This window comes from Ictalurus furcatus, chromosome 4, assembly GCF_023375685.1.
Source record: "Ictalurus furcatus strain D&B chromosome 4, Billie_1.0, whole genome shotgun sequence".
Taxonomy (NCBI): Eukaryota; Metazoa; Chordata; class Actinopteri; order Siluriformes; family Ictaluridae; genus Ictalurus; species Ictalurus furcatus.
The window spans coordinates 5,727,818-5,755,040 of NC_071258.1; the positions used below are offsets into that span (position 1 = coordinate 5,727,818).

The window sequence follows — 27,223 nt, forward strand, 5'->3', positions numbered from 1 at the left end:
TGTGTTCATTTCTGCGATCGCAAAAATTGCTAAATACTGGAGGCACTGATAGATACCATGCTGTAGTGTCTCTCAGTGCCAAGAATGCAAACAATGGACTTGCTTATTGTGAAAAATGATCTTTCCATGTTACAATGTGAGTGCAAATGAATAAGAACATGTGAATAAATTTCCACTTGAAGGTGCCAACCTCCTCCCTGTCCACGAGTGGAAAGATGCTGTCCAGTGATGTCCAGAGGCTGTCCAGTGATGTCCAGAGGCTGTCCAGTGATGTCCAGAGGTGGAACTAAAAATTGTGCATAGTAACAGCAGGTCAGTAATTATATTCCTACAGAATGACATAGTTATTGACAATGTCATCTATAAGTTTAATGAAATGTCTCACTTGGGGATGAAAATCAGAATGCAGGTCACGTTTTAAATCAGGGATCTATTCAGTTCACGTACTATATTTGCACTAATTTAAATTCAAGAACACCACCTCTTTCAGCGCACATGCACCCCCTTTGTGCCCTCTGTCTTCCCCTCATCTATCTATCTATCTATCTATCTATCTGTCTATCTATCTAGTGCAGCTATTCCATATAAAACTCGCAGTAGGATCTCTCTCTCTCTCTCTCTCTCTCTCTCTCTCTCTCTCTCACACACACACACACACACACACACACACACACACACACACACACACACCGGCGTCGGGAGGAGAAGCGTGACCAACTCAGATTTTAGTGGCAGGACAGCTTCTTTCTAGCCAGCTCTACTCGCTTATCGTATCCTCCAGGTTTCGGACCAGATCTGATTCGGAGACTCTCGGATCCCATCTGTTCGTTTTCAGAAAAGAAAGAAAGAAAGAACAGAAAAGAAAAAAAAAAACACAAAACAAAACAATAACCTCCCGTCCACCTTGTATGCGTCTGTTCCTCGCCTCTATCCCGTCTCCGCCCTTCTCCCTTTGGCGTGCACGGATGCCTTTACAGCGGACTACATCGCTTAGGAGGCGTTATCCGTTCCCAGAGGTTTGATGAATGTAGATGTGGATATTTTGCCAAGGACATCGGGGCAGCGTTACACGAGCCGAGCGCGGGCGCAATGACTCGGAGCCCGTCTCCACTTCGGGAAAACACTCCTCGCTTTGGGCTTCTTCTATAAGCAGCTTGGGTTTTATGCGTGTCTGTATGTTTGCGGATGTGTGTATGTCTGAGTGTGTGTGTGTGTGTGTGGATGTAAGTGCTGGACTTGGTGCAAATAAATGAAAACCGGTGTTCCTCGAAGCTCATCTTTGGTGTGTTGGACGGAGTCGAAGTTAAGCGCAAGAGCTCCGAAACCAAGAGAAACGGTCAATAAGGTAAAATCCAAGACTTCCTTTACTCCTTCTTTTCTGTGAGACGCGGGTTATTTCACTTGATCAGTATCCATAGGAATGAGAGTGCATGTGGATTTTTTTTTTGGCGGCTTGTTGTATCCACATCTATATATAGAACCTAAATGAATACATCAAACACCTCATCCCATCTGTGATTTGCTGGTATTTATGTTCTATTTATGACCCCCTAGCCATGGTTAATGATATCTGATAACGACTGTACTACTGTTTTATCTAATATATTCCTGTTTCCTGTCCTCAGTCCTGTGTAGTATGTACTGTATACTAAGTTAATAGGCTTCAGCACCATGGACAGCGTCCTTTTCGACACAGTTAGATTTACCAACATGCTCCTTGAAGCACGATCCTGGACCTCCTAGGTTCTCATTCATGTATTCCCCCAGAGCATTAAGTAACACTGCTGATATTGGCAGTGCGCTAATACATTTTGGTGGTTGTGGGCATTTATAAGCGATACAAACAGAGACCCCTTTAGTGTTCAAATACACTGTGTGCATCTTTGCCAGCTTTGCTCAGTGCCATACTTCACTTGTAAAACAATTCTGCACCGACATGAAACATGGTTAGCAGAGATGACATTTGGAAGGTCATATCTGGCAGAAAAGTGACAGACTTTACACGTGTGATGTGTTGCAAAGGATCACCAATTAGTTCCACTGCCAGGAGCCTGACAGCTCTGTGACTGAGACACTCAGTGCTGCTGAGCTTCCCTGCCAAATATTGACTGATTCTACATAAAGATAAATCATCAGTTTATATTTGTTAGAGCACAGTATGAACTGCACCAAGCACCAATGATCTGGTCATTTCTTTGGTGTATGGTCTCGATTTTAAGTGAAGAGATGTATGTGCCACACCCAGTGGATTTTGCTCGTTGTCAGATGGCCGGTGTGTGATTATATGTCTCTGTATGTGGTGTCAGGCTTAAAGTAGAAAGTATTTTCAGGATTTTTGGTTGAAAAAAAAAAAAAAAAGATTTTGTGAAGACATTATCCTCTTTTTGGCACCCCAGGCAGTATTTGGCTTCATTCTCTCTCTACTTCTCACATGAAAGTGAGGGCCTCTCACTGCTCTGTCTCTCTCTTTCCCTCTCTCTCCCTCACTCTCTGTCTCATACACACACTCATGCACACACGCACACACACACACACACACACACACACACACACACACACACAGAGCATGTCATGTCCCTCAGCCTGGCTTGTCCCGTCTGTCAGCACACTGGGAATTTGAAAGCGAGAGTCTATTATAGAGAATATTGTGACCCTGAGGCACAACAGTCTTCAGAATTCTTTAGAGTTGCCTGTCTATGTAACCACACCAAGGCCTTGGATTGTTAAGAGTCAGTAATGTGGGTATATGCATCTCTATGCATTCACGTTTGGGCGATAGACAAACGGAAGATGGGAAAATGGTGTTAATCACACCATTTTCAAGATGTACAAGATAATGTATTGACGGAACCAGCTCTTATGAGAAATTTGTATGAATTTGTATGAAATCATAAAATAAAATTTGACAGCTAAGACCAGTTTGGATTTATACTCCTTAAAAAAAAAAGTCAAATCTGGAACCACTAAAATCATTTAGGGATCTAAGAACCATTAACTAGCATAAGGGTTCCCTTGAAGAAGCCTTTTGTAAAAATGTATCCTGCAATGCTCAGTGTTGATCAGGGGTTGAAGCTTCTAGTTGAAATGGTTCTAGTTGAGACCAATTGGAAGCTTTTGTCATTGGAATACATCTGGTGGATCAGATCAGTTCACAAATGCGATATGATTGAAAATAAAATAACAGACGGTTAAAGGTTTTGATCAAGTGACCAGTGGTTATAGAGATACCACCCACTTCCACATGCCATGCAGTAATGAATAAAGCTACCACCTTCATCATTATGTTTCATCATTATGTTTATCACACTCTAACACTATTCTAGGAAGCTGATTAAGTTTTGTTTGTTAGATTTCCCTGCATGGGGAAGAAATGTTCAAAATATGCTGCTGTTTTTTTTTTTTCTTTAGTTTCTTAAATTTAAAAGAAAAATTCTTCACCAATTCACCCTGTTTCAATTCCTGAAGGGTTTGCTTACACAGGAATACATTTGAAGTAATACTCTTCAAACAGAATTATGCAAGTCAGGTTTCAGATTGTTTAATGTTCTAAGAAAAGAATCCTTTACCACTTAAAAGGCTTTTAAAAAACACAATAAATGAAATAATAATTAACAACAACAACAACAACAACAACAACAACAACAATAATAATAATAATAATAATAATAATAATAATAATTATTATTATTATTATTATTATTATTATTATTATTGTTGTTATTATTATTATTATTGTTATGCATACATAAAATAGAGTTAAGTAATGCACTTTTAAAACACTATGTTTACACTTTTTTAACTATTAATTTTAAAATGCAAGAGGTGATCTGGTCAACCTGTGGTCAGTCCTGCCAATATGTGTCCAGTGACATCTCTTCTACTGGAAATTTGAGCTTAACCACTTATTATCTGTACATATACTGCAATGTTTCAAATACTTTTGGTGCACCCGTATTCCCAAGAGTGTTAAAAATAATTGATCCCTTTTTGAAACATTATATTTTACTAACAAATTAGCAGTATTAAGGACATATTGTAATCATAATGTTTACAGCCATCACTGCTAATGCTAACCTGACAAGATATATATATATATATATATATATATATATATATATATATATATATATATATATATATGCAATCTTCATAGCTAACAATTAAAAATTTATTTTGTTTTTTATTTAGTACTGCCCTGAATAAACTATTTCACCTAACAGATGTTTACATATAGTCCGCAAGACACAATAATATCTGTTTACATATGCTTGATTATTAATATTGTGTGTCGTTACCTGGATGATTAATGACTGTTTTTATGTTCTGTGATAGTTGTTCATGAGTCTTTTGTTTGTCCTGAACAGTTAAACTGCCCATTGTTCTTCAGAAAAATCCTCCAGGTCCTGCACATTCTTTGCTTTTCCAGCATCTTCTTCATATTTGAGCCCTATCCAACAGTGGCTATATGATGTTAAGATCCAACTTTTCACACTGAAGACAGCTGAAGGACTCGTACACAACTATTAAAAAAGGTGCAAATGTTCACTGATGCTCAAGAAGGCAACACGATACATTAAGAGCCAGGGGGGTGTAAACTTTTGAACAGGATGATTGCTGTAAATTGTTATTATTTTGTCCTCTGGAAAACGCTTAAATAAGGCCAATACTAAATGAAAAAAAAAATCTTTAAACAAAATAATAACAATCATAATAACAAGCATCAGTGAATGTTTGCATCTTTTGTAATAGTCGTGTTCGAGTCCCTCAGTCGTCCTCAGTGTGAAAAGACGGATCTCTACATCATACACTGTTGGAAAAGGGTCAGATATTCAGAAAATGCTGGAAAAGCAAAGAATGTGCAGGACCTGGAGGATTTTTCTGAAGAACAGTGAGCAGTTTAACTGCTCAGGACAGACAAGGGACTCATGAACAACTCTCACAAAACATAAACACTGATCATCACTGATCATCCAGGTAGCAACACACAGTATTATGAATCAAGGGTATGTACACATTTGACCTAGTTCATGTGTGTAAATGAATTTATTATTGTGTCTTGTGGACTATATGTAAATATCTGTTATTTTATTCTGTTATGCTTATTCAGGGCAGTACTAATTAAAAACAAAATGTCATTTTAATGATCCCTCGTATTATTATTATTATTATTATTATTATTATTATTATTATTATTTAAATATTAACATTTGCAGATTCTGCAAGGGGTATGTGAATTTATGAGCACAACTATATGTGCTACATGGATACCAGAGAATTTCCCATTTTGACACTGGACCTGAAGTACTGCTCTTGGTAAGAATGTATCATTAAACAATGACTGGTTTAAAAAGAACTGGTTTAAGAATCAGCAGCTGTGATGCACTACATGTCCACTTGGGTATTTTTTTGTGCCTACATGCCTCCACACAGCCTCTTTATGCTCACCATTGGTAGACATTTCTGTGTCAGTTATTCAGATTTGGTTATAACAAATCAAAGTCTTTCTCTTCATGAAGTCCTGGCCTGATGGGTAAATCACACCTGGATTCTGTTCATTGTCACTGAGATTGTCTCAGTCACTAACTCAGAGTTTACAAATTACTACACAGTACTTGTGAAAATAAGAACCAAAAGGCTCAACTCAGCATTTGGAGAGAAAAAAATAACCCAAATAAACATTAGTCTTAAAAAAAAAAGTTAAACAGAGCACCTTATTGCCTTTGCCTCTAGTAGAAAGGCATTTAAGAACCATTTACTATCCAGACACCCCTTGTCCTTTTTTTCTATACATGTATGTCCTTTAATATTTCATTTTATGAATTTTATTAATAAATTCATGTTAGTTCTTTTTTTCTTTCTCAGATTCCTGTTCTTGGCTGACAGGAGTAAAACCCAATGTGGCCTTATGCCCTTGTAACCCATATATCTAAAATTTTGACGCGATTCATCTTCAAAGACCTACCTCTTCTGTGAACACTTAATTGACCCCTAACTAGTTCCCATTAAAATACTAATACATGAAATTAATTCATAAATAAATACATAACAAAATCTGTACTTACACCTGCTCTTACACCTCTATTCTGTTCAAAAACACCTCTATTCTGTGCATCTTGTGTGGTAGTACTTAAATTGTTCTCTGCTTGATATATCGCTATGCTTGAATTTGCTCATTTGTAAGTCAGTTTTGATAAAAGCATCTGCTAAATGAATTAAAGTAACTGTAAATGTAAATCATGTGCTTCCTGATGTGCTTTTCAGCTTACTGTGTTTAAAAAGAGTGGTTCTTGGAGTTACTGTAGCCTTCCTGTTAGCTCGAACCAATCTGCCCATTGTGCTCTGACTTCACTCACCAACAAGGTGTTTCAGTCTGCAGAACTGCCACTTAGTGTTTTTTCCCCCCAGCATCATATGGTGCAAACTCTACAGACTGTTGCGTGTGAAGATCCCAGGAAATGATCAGTTTCTGAAATACTCAGACCAGCCTGTCTGCCGTGGTCATGGTTCTAATGTTTGTTGTAAACATTGACTGAAGGTCTTCACGTGTATATGCATCATTTTATGCATTGTAGCACTGCCACATGATTGAATAGTTGCATGAATGTAGTCGGTTATTGTATAGAACATAAGAATAAGGCTTGCATGTAGTACAATTTTGGGGACACTGGTATATTAAACTCATGCATGTCTCACAACACAACATTTAAAAGGGTAAAGACATGCCCTAAACTTTCTAGACTACGTATTCACATTCCTAATATCTTCATTTTCTCCTCTTTAGGGCTCCATTTAACTCACCTTCTTTCCACGCCTCCTGCTCAGTGCACCTGCCTATTGCCTAATGCTCTCCGCTGTAGACTCTCCCTTCTCTCTGCTCTTTCTTCACTCCTTCCCCGTCGTTCTTGTTCTTATTTACAGCTTTCCTCTCATTTCCCTTTGCGCTCTGATCTCCAAACAATCAACTATGTAAACGCGAGTCCTCACTACGGCAGCTCTTCATGCTGGGCCTGATTTGGCACATGCAGAATTTAAATGGCTAGTGGCTAATGGCCATGGTTGAACTCACACTGATCCTAATGGCAGAGGGTCAAAGGCATGGTGCCGTTAAGAGTGGCAGGCTCTGAAAAACTCTTTAGCTAAAAGCAGGCCAATTATCTCAACTGCTGTTGTGTGAATGGTAAGGAGGATTGTTTGTTGGCAAGGCATTATAAAAGGCCTACATCAAATATGAGACATAACTGCAGCTTTGTAAGCAATTGTGTGTTTAATACCATCATGTTTTGGCTGTGTTTTCAAGCACTTCTAGGAAAGAAAGAAAAAAGTGCAGATAAATATATGGTTTACTTAAATGACTGTGAGGTTGATGAATATGTAATGCAAATGTTGATTTATATAGAAATTAGGGATAAACGCAAAGGTTGCATGCTATGTATAAGAATTGTTTTACAAAATGGTGGGAATCAATGTGAGTACTTGCTCTGGAAGGATTTTGTACAGGATGTGGTATGATATGCCTTCTTGTGATGTGATTTGGCATTTATAACCTTACATGTAGACCAGCAGTGATGCACCAAAGTGGCCAGAACAGAAGGGCTGATGATTTGCAGTGACAGGAGATGACACAACCATAGGCGATTCAAAGTGGGCAAGGCAGACGATGCAGAAACTGAAACATTATGCAAATCAGAAGCAAAGCGATATGGCAAGTACCAGTAGGAGCTAGGCACAGTGGTACAGTTCATTTTTTACACCAAATGTGAAATATTATCTGCAAGCTATTTTTGCTTGTGGTGCAGCAGGTAGCTTCACTGGCTGCAAGGTTCTCAGTTCAATCCTGAGCTTAGGTTCCTCTCAGTGCATGTTTTTCCAATGTTCCTGTTGGTTTCCTTTATGTTCTCTGGTTTCCTCTCCCCTCCAAAAATATGCTGGTAGGTGGATTGGCTCACTAAATTGCCTCTAGGTGTGAATGTATGTGTGCATGGTGCCTGTAATGAACTGCGATTCCCTTTAGAGTGTATTCCCACCTATTACCCAGTGTTCCTGGGACTGGCTCCAGATCCAATGCAACCCTGGCCAGAATAAAGAGTTTCCTGAAGATGAATTTTTGTTTGCTGCAGCTCCTAAATCAGCCGTGCTAGCAATGGGATTGAAGTGTTTGATTTGCCCAAGCACAACGGCAGCAGTGATTTCATTGTAAATAGACTGCGGGAATCTAGCTAGCTGTGTAGTTTACATTTAAAGCTCGATGAATGCAGTTTGCAGCATTTTGCATGGGTTTTACTTCATTGTTTGTCCAACTCCCAAATGTCTCCTTAAGTACATGCACTACATAGGATATGGTGTAATGACTAGGCTAATGAATAGCCTATGTAGTGAAACGTATCCACAACAGGGGGACCCTTTAAAGTCTAAGTAGCTTAGAGTAAATAGAATAATACATAATAATATACAAAATAATACAAGTCTATTAATTAAGGAAGTACTAAGGGTTAAATTGCTCACATACACCAGGGATGAAAGCAATAAATCAACAAGATATAGATGTAGAGGATGAATTATTAAAACAGTCATATCCAGAGCTGTTTACTGTACACTATTAAATGATTATTATAATAGATGTTATTCCTATAGTGCTTTTATACATCCCAAAGACATAGAGAAAGTGTAGGTTAATAGCCAGCAGAAAAACAGCAAATATTATAGCAAGGTTATAATAATAATAATAATAATAATAATAATAATAATAATAATTTCATAGATTTATATAGCACTTTTCTAGGCACTCAAAGCACTTTACATTGTGTGGGGAAAAAATCTCCTCAACCACCTCCAGTGTGTAGCATCCACGTGGATGATACGACGGAAGCCACAGTGCCCCAGAACGCCCAACACACACCAGCTACTGGTGGAGAGGAGAGGAGAGGAGAGGAGAGCATGTAGCCAATTCAGGAATGGAGATTATTAGGGGGCAATGATAGAGAAGGGTCAATGGGGGAATTTCAGGATTTTTGATGACCACAGAGAGTAAGGATCTCGGTTTAACGTCTCATCCGAAAGATGGTGCTGTTTTTATATTATAGTGTCCCCGTCACTATACTGGGGCATTAGGCCCCCCACAAAGACTACAAGGTGAGCGCCCCCTGCTGGCCTCCCAAATACCACTTGGGAAAGGTAGTTAAAATGCCTGAGAAATACATACAGTGGTACTTGAAAGTTTGTGAATTAGATTTTTTTTCTATATGTTCTGTAGATTTTCAAGTTCTAAAAGTAGATAAAGATAACTGAATTAAACAATTTAGGAAAAAAAAAATATTATATGTCGTCATTTATTTATTGAGGAAAATGATCCAATATTACATATCTGTGAATGGCAAAAGTATTTGAATCTTTGCTTTCAGTATCTGGTGTGACCCCCTTGTGCAGCAGTAACTAAAACTAAACATTTCTGGTAACTGGTGATCAGTCCTGCACATCGGCTTGGAGGAATTTTAGCCCGTTCTTCTGTACAGAACAGTTTTAACTCTGGGATGTTGGTGGGTTTCCTCACATGAACTGCTTGCTTCAGGTCCTTCCACAACGTTTCTATTGGATTAAGGTTAGGACATTGACTTGAGATTCTTTAAATAAAACTGGGCATGCACTCACACCTTATTGTCATTCCAATGATTGAAAACCCCTGACTCTGATATCACCTTCAAATTAACTGCTAACTGATATGTAATATTGGATAATTTTCCTCAATACATAAAGTATAATATTAACCAAGTATAATATTTTTCTCCCATTTGTTTAATTGGGTTCTCATCATCTACTTTGAGGACTTGTATGAGTTTTAGGTCATATTTATGCAGAAATATAGAAAATGCTAAGGCTGCACAAACTTTCAAGCACCACTGTAGGTGTTTTGAAGATGGCAAGATGTAAATAAGGCAGTTGGAGATGGTAAGCTGGCAAAGGAAGGCATTTCCAGAGTTGAGTAGAGAGGAAGGAAGTGTGCAAGTGAGTAATCCATTTATAGAAGATCTGAGGGATTATTAATGAATCATGTATCATGTACTGATTAAATCAACATGCCTTTAATCTTGTAATTTATTACAATTCACATGGCTCAATTTGCATGAAAAATAACAAAGCTCAGAGTTAATATAAGGTTTAAATTTTGGCACCCACATCAGAATAGTTGTTGCCCTCAAAAGATGGATTATACTGGAATTTTGTGGAATCAAGCACAACAGAACCAATACTGAGCATTAGAAAAATGCACAGAATGGTATGAATAAGCAAGGCTGGGTTTGACTTCCTTCTAGCCCCGATTGTTGATTCATGCAGCCTATAAGTGACAGTCTTGTATGGTGAAACACCCGTTAGATTTGATCTACATTTGGACTGATATTTTTCAGCCTGTTTTGTTGACACATATATAGCACATCATCAGTAGTGATTTAGAATATGTGAACAAAGAGGATTGTTTATTCCAACATCTTTTTCCCCCAAAAAACCTTTGTAGGAGAAATGAATCATAGAAAGCTTGAGCATTCATTGTCCAATCAAAGTGCAATTTAAAAAAAAAAAAAATAAATAATAATAAAAAAAAAACAGATGACAGAATTATCAGATGTTTAGTTTGAATTAAATGGTTACAGCTTTTCTGTTTAAAGTGTTTGGTACTCAGAGGAAACATGGCATGAATCCAGCTGGGCTTTATTGCCTTGAACCATTAAAAAAATAAATTTGCTTTTAAATGTGCAATCTGCTTTTAAATGTGTGTAATATTTTGCCCCACATTTTTCTTATTATGCTGTAGATGAGAGCTTGTGACACAATGCATTGCTCAACCCTAATAGTTTTCTGGTCAAAATATTGATAGATATTAGATTTCAGCCTCCCATCTAATATCATGATGAGCTGTCACTGTTAACATTTCTTACCAAATGAGCCCTGATCGTACTTCTTGGCCATGTAACTCAATTAAATTTAATCTACTGGAAAGGTACAAGACACCCCTGGGAGAATTCTTGATACTGTAATTCACTATTTGCAAACTTTCCTCTTTGTGGTGAATGTAAATGTTGACTTTTATAAAATCATTAAATACACTAGCAATACCTCTGTCTCAAAGTAAAAAAGTTCTGTAGATATGAGAATTTTGCGACTCAGGGAGGCAATTTAATCAAGTTTTCACACTTGACTTCACAGTAGCGATTGTATATTTGTGAAAAAGTTTAACTTCAACAGAAGCGATGAACTTCTAAAAACAAACAAACAAACAAACAAACAAAAAGAAAAACAAAGTGAAGTCTTATTATTGAGTGTAGACTGGATTTTTGCTTAAGAGAGATGTTTTAGGTGTTCAGGAGAGTAGCTGAGTCTACTATGGCTCGGTGACAGACAGGTCTATTTGGAGAGACAGTGCATCAATCCCCTCGTGCCACTCTGTAGTCCATCATGGTGACATCTGGTATCTGCTTGGAGGTAGTCATGCATAAATACGTGCTGTCGTTTCACATTTGCAGTTTTTCCGTGTCTGGGATTCTTTATCTCTGTTTGGCGGGTATCACAAGGTCCAATAACTTGATGCAAATTTACAAATCCATTTTCATCAAGCCAAATGTTTATTGAATGGTCACTGTTCCATTTCACAGACACCACTTTCTGAAATCAACAGAATGCAATCACCTACTGCGTCTTCGCTTCTAAGCCAACTCTGATACGAGTTTAGGAATATGGAGTGATGTTAGTTGATTCGTTTGATGTTTCCATAAACGGCAGATTGTTTTTGATTGGGTTTCTGAGTTCGCGTTGGCTTGGTTATTACTGAGACCTAGTATACTGGTTAATAACTTAATAGATGAAGTAGCGTAGCCAAGTAGTTTAATATTGTTCAATAATAAACAGTGGAAATGATTGTAAACCTGTAGTCTATCATCATACATAAGTAATTGTGTGTGTGTAGTTGGGCTTAGCGGTTAGCATGTTTGCAATGCACCTCCGAGTTGGGGGTTCAAATCACACCTCTGTCCTCCCTGTGCTTTCTAGGGGTTTGCTCTGGGTACTCCTGTTTCCTCCACCAGTCCAAAGTCATGTGGTGTAGGCTGATTGGCATTTCCAAATTATCTGTAGTGTGTGAATGTGTGTGCAGTTGTGCCCTTTTCTCTCCCTTTAAGTTAATAATACTGAAAAATGCCAACCTGCAAACTGCCAACATTGTAAAAAAGCACTGACATTGGAGACTCCTTCCATAAATTCTAAATAAACCTCCTCTAAATAGAAAGCTTCACCTTATCAACTATTCTATACATTCTTTCTTTGTTAAATAATGCTTTTTAATCTGTTATTATTAGGATTAGAAAGGTTCCTGCAAACGAATTGTTACTATAGAAACTACAGTATAATGTATTCATATTAATGAGTACATGAATATAAACCTGCGATTTGAATTACAGCCAGCACTACTGTCAGATCTACTGTAAAGAAAATTAATCAACACCTTTTAACCAATCGATTTTATGAATTCGGTGCTGTGCTATTAAACTCAATGAAATTCTCATCCGCTTTGTTGACTTCACTTCCTGCCTCAGCATGTCTGATGCCTAGAATCACTCACTGCTAAACACAATTTTTTTTTGTTTCTCCTGCCCTTCAACTATGACCTACACACTGCAGGAAACCTGTGCTAGTGGACCTTCTGCCAAAGAGCACTGTCAATCCCTCTCCCACCATCACTTTGTCATTTTTCACATCCTTCTGTCATTTCTCTCGCCCACTCATGTCCCCTTATTTTTGTCTCTGGAGTGTTGGCAGATCCTCTCTCACACATGACTCAAATACCACTCGTATTACTACTCGATGAGCATTGAACATGCTCATGTTTCTGTACAATAGGTAAAAAATAAAATTTATATGAGCAAGATGCACACACTGACAACGCGATTGTGAGTGAAACAATTAGTTCCGTGACAGTTACTAGAAAAAAGATAATACGTTGATGAACAGCACATCTTCATTTATGTTTTTTTACATCATCATTCACTAAAGCGTAATATTTTTTTTTTTTATCTCATTTGATCTGAAATAGAGGCTGAAGTGGAAGAAAATAAGGCACAATATATTCACTTATACAAATGTATAATTACCTGCCATGATTTAACATTAACAATGGTTTTATAGATGCTTTTATACTGTACTTCCTTTTTGGTTGAGAAAGACAACATGAATTTGCTTCTTGGTTTGCAACAGTTATTTTCACATATGGCCTAAGAGTTAAGGTCTAATGTCCAACGTTCGCCTCACACCTCCAGGGTTGGGGGTTCAATTCCCACCATGGCCCTGTGTGTGCGGAGTTTGCATGTTCTCCGTGTGCTGCAGGGGTTTCCTCAGGTACTCCGGTTTCCTCCCCCAGTCCAAAGACATGCACGGTAGGCTGATTGGCATGTTCAAAGTGTCCGTAGTGTATGAATGGGTGTATGAATGTGTATGTGATTGTGCCCTGCGATGGATTGGCACCCTGTACAGGGTGTACCCCGCCTTGTGCCCGATGCTTCCTGGGATAGGCTCCAGGTTTCCCCGTGACCCTGAAAAGGATAAGCGGTATAGAAGATGGATGGATGGACAAAACATTCACTTCTTTCAAATGGTAACACATGCACAAACTTAACACTCTATCCACCCATCCATTTTCTGTAACGCTTATCGCTTAACGCACAGGGTCGTGGGAGAGCCTGGAGCCTATGCCAGTGAACTCGTGGCACAAGGTGGGGGACACCCTGGACGGGGTGGCAACCCACTGCGGGGCACAATCACACACACATTCACACACAAAAGACAATTTGGAAATGCCAATCAGCCTACAAAACATGTCTTTTGATTGAGGGGAGGAAACCGGAGTACTCAGAAAAAAAGACACCAGGTCTCTCTGATGGAGTCTGAACCTTACTGTGGTAGATCAAGTATCAAGTATGTATTTGCCCACACAGTATTTGTGAATATAAATAATACTTTTTAGCTGTTTATAGTTACTGTAGAATATACATAGTTATTGTAGAATGTACATGAGACAAGTTTTCCTGTTATCACTTATGCTACAGTAGCTATACACAGCTATTCTGTCGCCAGCCTCTCTTTTTTTCTCTGTCTTGAAGATAATAATATTCATTTTTTACAAATGTAGCTTGTCAGATAACTGAAAAACCTCAAAGTACAAAGTCCTCTGTCCTAAAGCCTTTCCCAGCAACAGAAGACTTAAAGGAACAGCTTTACCTTAAAGCGCTGACACTGACTGAAGTCTTCTTTCATAAATGTTAAATGTCCTTTTACAGAAAACTTCACCAGAGCAGCATCTACATAGTTTTCGTTGTTAAATCACATTTTTAATCCACTTACACTATATGTCCAAAGGTTTGTGGACACCTAACCATCACACTCATATGTGGGCCTTTCCCAAAACTGTTCCCCAAAACTAGTCCAAACTAGTCCTGTTCCAGCATCTCCTTGTACACAAAGTGAGATCCATAAAGACATGGCTCCTGTGGCTGAATGGAGAAATCCCCAGAGCTACACTCCTAAATCTAATGGAAAGCTTTCTCAGAAGAGTGGAGATTATTCTAACAGCAAAGGGGGGCTGTGTGATGGTCAGGTGTCCACAAACTTTTGGCCATATTGTGCATCTTTATGCATTTAATTATGTGGAGAGTCAAGCATACAAGTCCCTGTGAATAAATTGTGATTACAGAAACAATAATATAATAGAACAAGCACTTAACTCTAAACATGTGAGTTGAATTAGAAAAAAATTATCAACACCTTCTGACCAATCAGATTAGACAATTCAGCAGTGCTCTGGTATAATTGACAGTCATTCATTTATAAAGTTGTGTCTAAATGTTCAAAAGCATAAGATAATGCATGTGAATTTTTACTTATAGATCAGCTTGGAGATGCTTACTGTGTCATGAATATTTATTTATTTATTTATTTATTTATTTATTTGCCCTTGCCTGTTATTGGTAAATGTGTGATGTGTGTTAGAAAAGATCTACAACATCTCTAATCTATGCTACAGAATGTACATCAGTGCAAATAAGCTCTATCATTCATAGATTAAAATAGCATTGTTTATCCCAATTAATTAATTGCTAATTGTTAAATCTGTGCAATATGGCAGGAAGATGGTTTTCTGGTGCAGGTTAAAAGGTTAATAATGCTGAACAACCTGGTCATGTTCCAGTCACCACCTGTCCCGAGGTCAAATACCCACAATGCTCTGCAGCTTCAAAATGGCCACATGGTTGTATTGCCTTTTTTTCATATTGCCACCATTTTGTTGAGTCACAACCTGGCCAGACAGCCTGTTCAAGAAAATCATTAGCACAAAGAAAATAGATAAAAGCTTATAAGAATGATCCAGTTATAGGCTGCAATTTGGGAACATTCACTGTGTCAGTGGCATTTTCTATTCTTTTTTACAATAATCCGTACATACTAAACAATTTTAATGCATTTTGAACAGCTTGTGATGCATGTAATAGCAACTGTAATTATATTACACTCTCTCAGATTGTGACTACTGCATATTTACAAGTTTTAACATTGTGCATTAAGCTGGATTGGCTTATGTAGCCATTTCTCTGTGGTTTAATGCAGTTAAAGCCGGACATTTTTATCAGTAATGAGCGCTCTGGCCTAAGTGGATTGTTCTTTTTAATCCTAATGTCACCACTGCGCTACAAGGTTGACTTCACAAACCGGATTGACTCAGCTGATCTCTGAAAATCCTGCGGAACTACACAGCCGTCTTCAGCATGTTAGCTGGAGCTGACATTAATATAGTATAATATTAATGCACATTACCTAAGACAAGGATAGTGAAGAGAAACATTTCACAGACCTCTGCACACTTGAACACACCCTTTAATAAGCTTTCCTGACCAGTGTGATCATTACTGCTGTAAGGCACAGATCCAAGTTTTCGCTGCACTACGAAGACCCGGATAATGTTCTGGATGAGGTGGGTTAGAATATGGAATATCAATAAAAGGGAAAATTCAAAACTGTGAAGAACAATGGGTCTTTCGTGCAGGAGCTGTACAGATTACACAGGTGGCTTCAACATTTGCTGATGCATAGTTTAAAAAAAAAAAATCAGAGCAGTAAAAATTTCCAAGGAGTAAATCCGCTGATTTGCTTTATTGCAATGTGGCAGCAGAAGCTAATGGCATTCTCTATTGTCTAGCAACTTCTACACAGCAACATTACTAGTGTCGAATTTATATCTGCTCTGAGAAGTGTTAAATTAATGGTTGAATGTCCTTTCACCATGAAATAATGCAGTACTGAAACAATTCTTAGTGCTGAATTAACACATACTGTGCTTAATTATCTCTTACCATGTACAAATAACATTAAAATCGTACAGTGCTGAATTACTTTTACTGTGATATAGCACCTTCTGTGTTGAATTAATGCTTACAGTAAATCAGTGGGATGTCCAGGTCTTTTAAACATTTGGGGCCATATTCAGAGTTGGCGATTTAAGTTTATAATTGAGAAGCAAGCATTAAAATAAAAATCTAAACAAAGTCTACATATATTGCATGAATAGTCCTAGTTGTAAGTATCACATTAATTACTGCAAATATGGTTTAATTTGACAATATGAATTACATTCTCATTGTTTGGTAGCTTATAAATTTAACTTGATCAAGCACATCCTGTTTTTTTTTTTTTTTAATTGAAAAACTTTATTTTTTTTTAAATATTGCGTGTTAAGAGTGAATTGTGCATGCAGCTTGGATTTAATACCATTTCATGGTCAAGCTAATATTGTGCAAGCTTAAGTCCAAGGTCACAAAATGGCAGCTCCACATCATGCCAGCCATGTGGCCATGACTCTGCGGAAAATGTACACCTACAGTGCTGGATTATGTTGAATAAATACTATATCTACAGCAGTGATTTACCTATTGATCTGGTGTGTTCAATTAACACCAAGTGTTGCATTAACAGAGGCAACAACATCTCCAGTTTAGTGGTAGCTTTTACGATTTTTGAGCACTCGCAAGAGCCATATGGGAGACACAATAAAACTACGATTTCCTGCATTATCAGCTAAAGTTGGGAAATTAAAATACTCCCAGCCAATAAACCCATTCACTGAAAGAGAATGGATGTTGGAGGTGAAAGACATGGTTACGTTTGCTCTATGCAATTTATGTTAACATACAGTAGATGGCCATTTAGGTCAGTATTGAACATGAAGTCAGGACAGTGGCATCTTTGGTTGGTTAAAAAAACAATGAATGAGGCAGTAATTAAGTATTGTAGCGGTCGCACTGAACTTTTGTCTTGCTATTGTCTTCTTGTTCCTTGGCAAACATTTTGGGGGAAAAGTAGCTTGTGAGCATTTTGCATTTCTTTATCAAAAGGCAGGTCCTTTAATAATAAATATGCAGACTGGATGTGTCATCATAGCTTTCTATGTAATTGAGCTTTTTTAGTCAATAGAATTTTTTAATCATTTATAAAATGAAGTTAACACAAAGCCAGCCCATCCAAGAGCATACATCTATTTCTTTTCTCTGCTTGCCAGAATTTATTTGTGAGCACCGTTGGCATGTCTGCTTTAATTCTTAATCTAAAACTTGTTGTACCTGCTGTAATCTAAAACTGTTGTTCCTGCTGTAACTTTTACTGTTGAATTAACACCTACAGCGTTTTTACATTTTCACTCATTTCAATGTCCAGATTAACACAAATGAAAACTCTAAGAAATACTAAATTAAACTTTGTGTATTGGATTAATGCTGTCCGGACAAAGGAGGTTCTCTCTCTTTTTTTTTTTCCTCTCCCACTTTTCACCATAAATTCGTCCTTTCATCGCTCTTCATTCGTTTGTTAGTTCCACAGTACTCGCTGCCAGGCAGCTTGAGATAGCTCCAAATTTTATAACCCTCTGATTCATGCTCCAACACTAAATCAAGTGGAAGCCTGGACTTCCAAAAAAAAAAAAAAACAAAAAAAAAAAAACCAAAAACAAGATGCCCCAGTTATTTGAGCCTTCATAAAAGTTCTGCTGCTTTTATCATCATTAAAAAGAGTAGCCCAAACTTTATCCCATATCCTTTCCATATAAAATTGGTTTTAATCTAGTAGCTTCATAATACAGTTATTAAACCTCTAATGCACCATGTAGGAAATTATTATTGGTTTCATTATCTTCCATATCAATTTACACATTCGGCTAATAACTGTGAATAACCCTCCGAATGCCTGCCCAGCTTAATATGCACAGAGTAATTATGAATGACTTTTTGCTAGTCCCCAGGTCTAATGAAAAGTTGCACTCTAAATGGACTAAAGGCTTAATTTTGCATTCTTTCTATTAGGGCTGAAGAGAGTTATTTTACACGTCACCGGGAACACTGGGCAGTGAACAGAGCCAGGTAGCCCTTGTGTTTGTGCCAGGGAAAGAGAGAGAGAGAGATCTGTGTTGTGGGCCAGTGTCTCATTGCTCTCTGTAATTCAGCTCTTGATGTATTCCCTGTGAAAGGGCCCTCATGAATTTTTCATCCAGGATGCAGTGGTGCATGCTGGGGGTTGATGTCAGTGCGAGTGCTGATGTGACTCGGCTAAGCAAGCTTTATATGTTAATCACTGCGATTGATCGACACACTGAATCACGGTCACTAAAATTTCAGAAAACTGCAGACTTGAGACTCTTTCTGTATGCTTTCTCCAATTGTACATTCGATCTAAGTGTTAACATGCTGCTGATTTCCTACTGCACGATCATAAATATTGCATATAATTGGCTTCATGCCAGATCTCAGGACTCTCACTTGCACAGTCATCAGTCTCTCTTCAAATCCTTTCTATTCTTTATCGCTTCAAACACATTTAGAGGCATAAAGACACACATACACTCACTCACTCTCTCACATCCTTCATCAATCAGGTGTATGATGATAGGCACTGAGCTGTTAGCATGGTGAGCCCGGAGAGATTGAAGGCATGCTTGTGTCACTGCAATGATTAGATCACTATGGGGGTTTGACACAATCACCCTTACACTTGGCAAATACAAACACAGCCTTGAGCCTTTTGTGACAGGGAAACCATCACACAATAAGCACAACAAATTATACAATTTTACACCACAGCACTGTTGAATTCTTGTGTCTGATTGGTCAAAAGGTTAATTTTCTATAACAGTAGCTCTGTCAGCTGCAAAAATGTTCTATCATGTTAATATTTATATAGTAACAACTAAAACAGGGACTTCTGTGGTGGATGATAAACATATACAGATTTTAATGTGTGCAATTGTTGATATGGTAAAGTTTTCTGAGGGTTTATGTTTTAAATTACTTTTTGTAAGGAGTCTCTATTGTCACTGCTTTATAACAGTCAGGGGTAAACCTGTTCCTTTAAGATTTCTGACATGGGACCATCTGTAGTTGTTTGTAGTTGTTGGATAATAGGGGAGAGCTGATTGGTGGGTGGGAATTGGAAGGTGACCAAATTGGGGAGAAATTGAGGAAGACTGTTCCAATGGCTTTACAAATGATGATTATTATGGCACTTTGTGTAATGAAAAATGAGGCAAAGGCAATTTCATGTAAGGGTGTACACTTGTGTAGGGGCTATTCCACAAATTATGGTTCCTGTGTCTTGAGTCAACACCCAGACATTATCATCAAAGGCAAATCAATATTTGGTCCTATCCCAGGACTACAGGGTGTGAGGCAGGGACACGCCCTGGATGTGAGGATGCCAGCCGATTGCATGGCACCATGCAGACAAAATTCACACCTAGAGGTAATTTAGAGTGGCAATTCTACCTACAAGCATTTGTTGTGAGGTGAAACCAAAGAATCCAGATGAAACCCACACAGACAGGGGAAAGAACATGGGAAATGCCACACAGGCAGTAGCCAGAGCTATGAGGTGGAAAAACTATTGGCTGTGCCACTGTGCCGTCATGCTTTAGACATATTTCCAGTAAATACACACACACACACACACATATATATATATATATATATATATATATATATATATATATATATATATATATATTACTGTGCAAAAGTTTTAGGCACCCTATTTTTTTTTGTACAAACTTTGTTATAGATTTTTTTATTTTATGACTTCTACATTATCAAGTCAGTACAAAAGATATTTTAGATTCCCAAACATTAGTTTTCTAGCACAAAACTAAATGTTACAGGAAAATGTTTGTATGTCATTAAAGAAAGCAGCATTTTACTTAAGAGACCACTTTTCAGATAAAAAAAAAAAAAAAAATGAAGGCTGTGGCTGGTTCTGCAAGATGCTCAATAAAACTTACCAGTTAGTTTCTTTATAAAACTGCACAAATTGTACTGGAGACTAATACTTTTTTTTTTTTTTGGTCAGACCACATATTGACTTAGTTTCATTTACTGCTGTTTACGGTATTTTTTTTTTTAATGTAACATTTAATTTCATTACTTTGAAGGCATCTTTTCTCTACAGCATTTCTTTGCATGTGCCTAAAACACAGTATTCCTGTTTTGATATACAGTTGCACAGTACTGTATATCAAAACTGAAATAGTCTACAGAGGCATATGTGTAATAACAACAGTTACATTTACAGCTAGCATCAGTATTCTAGTCAGCTTTCTTCATAAAACACCTCAGCAATCAATGTGATGAGGGTTTGAATCACTAATGGCACAGGTTGTTTGTGTGTTAAGGATTAGGAAAGGGAATTAAATGAGTTTACACAGGGGAACAGATGTTCCTCTGAAGGCTATTTGACATTTTTTTTACTATCTGTATTTAGTTTCCTTTATATTAACCACATAATACAAGCTACTTTACCAACTTTACCAATCAGCAATGTTTTATAAAACAATCATATAACCAAAATTGGTGTAATCCTCACCAGCATGAACCAGCATGGCAGAATGATTTTTTTTTAAAGTACAACATCTGGAAACCAGTCAGGTTTACATTGCCCTTCTTGCTATTCACCGCTAAATATTCACTGCTAAATATTCATAGGAAACTATGAAACTGGGCAAATCTGATTATCTGTCTAAATGACATCAGTCAAAGTTTATGTGTTTGAATTGATCTTCTCCGAAAAGGAATTTCGCAGTGACTGCCCCATAAATGGTGATGTACCTTTCCCTCAGATAATACCTCTTTAATTTAACACACCTTTGTTCTGTGATTTTAAATACGATAAAAAGGAAGGCGTGCTAAAATACTTTTTGCTTCAATTCAGACAAGAGATCTGACAAACACGAAATCTCATCCACTACAGCCATAAACCTTTTTGAAAAGAACTGACCATTCTCCATTTGATCCAGACTTCTGAGGATTTGTGCATCCTCACGCCTCTCTCCATTTAGCTGAGGTCTCCTCTGTCCATTTTTCAACACGTGGAAATCAATTTCAATGTTCCCTGAGATGAACAACAATGAGTCCTCCTTGTCACATTTCACCCAGCTTTTCTCTTTCACGTTATAGGCAAGAGATAGGGGACCTCAAATTAGACAGCGAGAGAAACAAAGATTTTGTAAGTGGAAATCTTTCACCAGGGATTCAATGCGTGTTTTAGAGACTATTTTTATTCATTTATTATTCATTCATTCATCTTCAGTGAGCACTTTATTCTGGTCTGGACCCCCTGGATCCACTGTGTGTGTGTGTGTATATATATATATATATATATATATATATATATATATATATATATATATATATATATATATATATATATATATATATATGTACACACACACACACACACACACACACATACACCAGTACTGTGAATGCATGTGTATTTCATTAATATTTAAACAAACATCAGTTAACTGTTAACTTCCTCTGGTACTTTGTTCAAATTAGGGTTACTTATGATTCATTAATGCTGATGTTCATGATTTGTTAATGGTAGCTAATGCAGTAAATAAAGTTATTTAAAGGAACCTTAACATAAAGTGCCACCCAAATAGCATTCCAAGTAACAATTACTCATTTATTTATTTATTTATTTATTTATTTATTTGTCTACCATTATATGGTCAGTAGGCATTTATGTGTATAATGATGATGTCACAGGCCTTTATTCAGGGTTTTTCTCGAGGCATTTGTGAAGATCCTTTACTAGCATGTCATATACTGTACCTCACACAAACCGTATAAACAGCTATTTAAATGGTACATGTGCAAATAAGGACCAGAGTTAAACCTGTTAATTGTAAAATTTATGAGATTTTTTTTTATTATTATTAGATTTTTTTAAGAACCTTAGGAAAATTCAAAAGTAATGACTGTAAAGAAGCACTGTTAGATTTAATACATTTGGGACATTTGTTAAAAAAAAAAAAAAAAAAAAAAAAAAAGAAAACACTTTGATTTTCTTGAACAGTAACTTACTATCTTTTTTTCAGTGAGATGTGCTTTATGTTCCTGCTCCTGGAGAATTGTGGGAAGGAGCTATTCTTCTTTATTTATTTATACATTATTGATTTGCTCAAAACTTTTCCCTGAAACACTTTCCTTACTTTAATGCCTATGCAATATGCATGTGTGCGTGTTTGAACTGAGAAAGTTCATTACACTAAAGCCGGCACTGTTAAAATTCTCCTGTAGTTCACAAAATGAAAATTAACTGCAGGCTTTATGATCACACCTGACTCTGCAGCATATACAGACCCAAGGGCCTCAGAATATTGTGTTATTAGTATATTAGTATTATAAGATTGTGTCTGGGTGAAAAGCAGATTTTTGTGGCTTAAAGGTGTTAAAAGTGGTTTAAACCTGATGTCGGGTATACAAAATCTTATCATGCTGTGGCTAATTCACCAATTTTAACAGATAAGTGAAAAGAGAGCAGTAAGGTCTTAAGGTACAGTATACCTCATTGAACTTAGATTAAAATTAGACTTTGTAGCAATGTTTAAAAAACATATATGACAAGATCATTGAACTTGATATGTTTTATATTTTCATATAATGAAAATGTTTTAATGATTTAAAATAACATCAATAGGTTTAATTTTTTTTCTAAAACAAAATGGAGGCTGCGACCTCCAAGTGGAACAAGGGTCTAGTGTTTCACCCAAGTTCCTTTATCAGTGATTTTAGTACATCTCTGAGGTATTCATCCATCCATCTTCTATACCACTTATCCTTCCTTCAGGGTCACGGGGAAACCTGGAGCCTATCCCGGGGAGCATCGAGCACAAGGCGGGGTACACCCTGGACAGGGTGCCTCTCTGAGGTATTAATAGTACATTATGCAAGCTTAAATTTATTAAATATTCTTTAGCTAGATCTCTAAGGGGACCCTTGAAGATTTTATCTTGAACTCTACGACTGAGTGCGGAATCTGAAAGGATTCCAAAGAACTCTTTACCCCCACTTCAAAGGCTCTTTTTTTTTTAATCTCATTTACAGTCCTCTTTGAAAGTATTGGAACAGCAAGGCCAATTCTATTGTTTTAGCTATACATGGAAGACATTTGGGTTTGAAATCAAAAATAATATGAGATGACAGATCAGAATTTCAGCTTTCTTTTCCTTATATTTACTTAGAGCATGGTACCTTTTGTTTGAACCCACCCATTTTTTTCAAGTGATCAAATATATTGGAACATGTAACTGATAGGTGTCACTGATAGGTGTCTGCCACCAAAGATGCCAGGTTTTAAGAGCCAGCTGAAGAACGCATAGGAATTTGATTCAAATGGACTAAACACTGCATATCTGAGAAAAATAAAGTTTCCATCTAGCCTTTGCTATGGGTTCTTCAGCTGGTCTCCTTGAAAAAGTAGAACTTATCTAGAAACCTAAGAAGTCTTAACGACCCCCCCCCAAAAAAAAAACACTATGAAGAAACTTTATTAAGAGTCAAATTCAAGTAAGCACAGGTAAATCGGCCACCTGTTATTCCAGGAACAATATTGGTTGGCTGTAACAGAATCTTCTAGTATTGTGTTTGTATTCCATTTATTGACCTAGGTCAATGGTCACCAACCCGGTTCCTGGACATCTACCTTCCTGCAGGTTTCATCTTCATCCAAAGTCTAACACACCTGTTTTAGTTGATCAAGAACTTCTTAAGGCAATGATTAGATGGTCAGGTGGGCACGATTATGGTTGGAGCTATATGATCTATTGTTTTAAAATTTGACCAGCAAACATTCAGGGATGAAGGTTATGTACTAAAATATGTATAAGGTCACAATATTATTGCTGGTATGTTTTTTTCCAACATACCAGATTTGAATTATTTACATTATGTACAATCCTTCTATTGTATTGTGCTACACTGAGTGAGATTGTTCATTGCAAACATACTGTAGACTATCTCAGTCTGCTGATGATGCATTGTTCATGCTCAAGTTTTGAAATTTGTTTCTTTCTGATGCTAAATGAGCCATTCACTCCGATTATTGAGACACTCAGTGATAGTGCAGCCTGAGAGACTTTTTCGTCCTCATTTCTTTTTTTGACATTTCAAAACAATACAAGTGCTGTCAGACAGACAGACACACACACACACACACACACACACACACGTCACACTCATCAATGTCAGAGAGATTGCAGAAACCGTCAGAGCTTGAACACAGTAAACGCTCCGAGCTGATTTGAATGCATTTGGAAATAACGGAGGCCTGATGTGAGAGATTATGAGAACTCAAACACAAATGATGGCTTCTGCAAACTGATCTAAGCTACTTGTGCATGGTACCTGAAGTGTGAATGTCTGTTCTAATAATAGCTTCATACCAATCAGATACAGCTCTCTCTCTCTCTCTTTGGTGATAGTATGGTCATTACTTCATTACTGCAGATAGATTTTCTGCCCATCTAAAGTTCCCTTTCAAAGGGAACTCACCGTTGCTTGAGCTTCACGTGGAGGGAAGCGCCCTCGCACGTGACCTGCATCTGAAGCTTGTGTAACATCGTGTCTATTTATAGGCCTACTGTGATCAGGTGGCGTGGCAATTAAGCACATCATGTGATAGAAAATGGCACCCCTGACCCAGGCCATCAGCCTCATTATCTTGAGTGAGCATGTCAGTCGTTTGTGTGAACATTTGCAAAAGATTCTTCACTTCCTCTCTAACTTTTCAAAAAGAAAGAAAAACTCTTTACTTTTCTTTTCCTTTAAAAAAGAAAAAGAGAAAAGTATGAGTGAGAGAGAATTCAGGAAGTGTGTCATGACTTGCTCCTGTTTCATCCCGGGGGTGGGGGGGACACACTCTCTGTGTGAAGTGTCTGGAGGTGGAGCATCCCTCGAGAGGTCTGACAATCAGGCAGCTCCGATCTTGGCTCACTCTCTTCTTGGCCGAAGGGAGTTCGGTTTCAGAGCCTCGCAGAAGGTCCTGGTGATCTCGTATAGATCTGGAAGAGGGGCTGGAGATATAGCACTGCTCTATCTCTTGTTCTGTTTTCCAGGTCTGGCTCTCTGCCGGATTTTGGAACTCACATAGTGACTCCTCCTTCCATTACGGAAAGCCAAAACACCCTCTCTGACTCTGAGGAGCCAGAAGGGTGTGCCATTGCACCAAAAACAGAGAGCAGCTCTCAAGCATATAAAGAGCTGCTTGATGTAATTACTATGGCAGTTGAAAAACTTAATCTAGATTGGCCTGGGGAAAAGGAAATGGCTCCTAGTAGGCTAGTCAAGCACTTTCTCCTCAATGAATATAACTCTCCCTCACACCACAGAAAACTCCCCTTTTTTCCAGAAGTGCATGATGAAACATCGTGCTTCTTGGGAAAACTATACACTAGCCGTATTTATAACCCCGCGATGTCGGATTATTTGGCCATTGTGGGGAATGAACAGCATGGCTATTTATCTATGCCAAAGGTGGAGGAGGAGCTTGCAAGCTACTTCTCTCCACTGATGGCAGGTAATTTAGGAGGGTCCAGCTTTGCCATCCAAGCCATGTAAGGCCATGTAGCGGGTCTTGCTTGCGGGTCATTGCACCGTGGAGATCCAGGGGGACCGGGGTGCTAATAGGCCTGATCTGAGAAGTATCATAAAGGTCAACCAGAGAAAGAAGGAGCGGGCCTGATGGGCCACAGAGAGACCTATCAGGGGACATGAGGTTGTTAGGGCAGTTAGCCCCCTGTATTACTGTAGGCCCTCCCCTAGCCAAGGCCATCCCAAGTTTTCAGTCTTCTCTGGTCAGAGAGCTGTCACAGGGCAATGAAAATCTACATGGCAACTACTGCCAAATGTGTCTCCATGGGTTCTGTTCATCATAGAAAAGGGTTACTGGTCCAATTCAGACCTTGTCCCCCCCGGTGCAGAGGTGTGCTCACCACAGTAGTCAGCAAAGAGCAGAGCCTGATGTTAGAGCAGGAAGTAAGATCCCTCTTGGACAGAGGGGCCATAGAACATGTACCGCATTCCCTGAAGAAGGGAGGTTATTACAGCCATTATTTCCTGGTCTGCAAAAAAGACGGGAGTATGAAACCAATTTTAGATATACAGGTTCAAGATGCTGACGCTCAAATTTATCGTTACACATATTTAGTTCGAGGACTGGTTTGTGACAATAGATCTAAAAGACATATATATCCACATAGAAATATCGCCCAGTCACAGGAAGCTCCTGAAGTTCACGTTTGGAGGCAACATGTACCAATATCAGGTTCTTCCCTTCACAGCTAGATTTATCTCCTCACACCTTCACAAAGTGCATGGTTGCTGCTCTGGCTCCATGTACTTAAGTACATGGATGACTGGTTAATTCTAGTATGATCCAGGGAACTAGTGATTCAACACTGAGATGTTGTTCTCGCCCACATGAGGAGTTTGGGGCTCAAGTCGAACCTCAAGAAAAGTATGCTTTCTCCTGTGCAGCGGTCAACTTTTCTAGGGGTAATATGGGATTCTACTACAATGAGGGTAGTTCTATCCCCAACACGCATTGGGTCAGTCCTATCAACATTAAGCAAGATAAAGCTTGGTCTGGGCATCCCCTCCAGTCTCTACAAGAGACTCTGGTGGCTGAAAAGTCAGGGGTTTCAACCGAGGACAAAAACCCTGGGAGTAATCAGTGGCATAAGACGATGCCTATGTGCTCTGAGAATTTTCTATTTTCTGTGATAATGAGTATCTCATTATCACAAGACAGTAATGACAGACACCTCCCTCATGGACTGGGGCATGGTCTTAGATGGTTGTCCAACTCATGGTCTCTG

General features: G+C 38.0%; 1 protein-coding gene across 4 annotated transcripts in view; it reads left to right on the forward strand.

Moving 5' to 3' along the window:
* Positions 1-1,134: 1,134 nt before the first annotated feature.
* Positions 1,135-27,223, forward strand: part of si:cabz01090165.1 (uncharacterized protein LOC100333421 homolog) — a 181,925-nt gene continuing 155,836 nt past the window's right edge. For all 4 annotated transcript variants that reach the window (XR_008385684.1, XR_008385685.1, XM_053622634.1 and 1 more), the window contains exon 1: positions 1,135-1,345. The gene's annotated coding sequence lies outside the window, so the exon portion shown is untranslated. The remainder of the gene's footprint in view (positions 1,346-27,223) is intronic.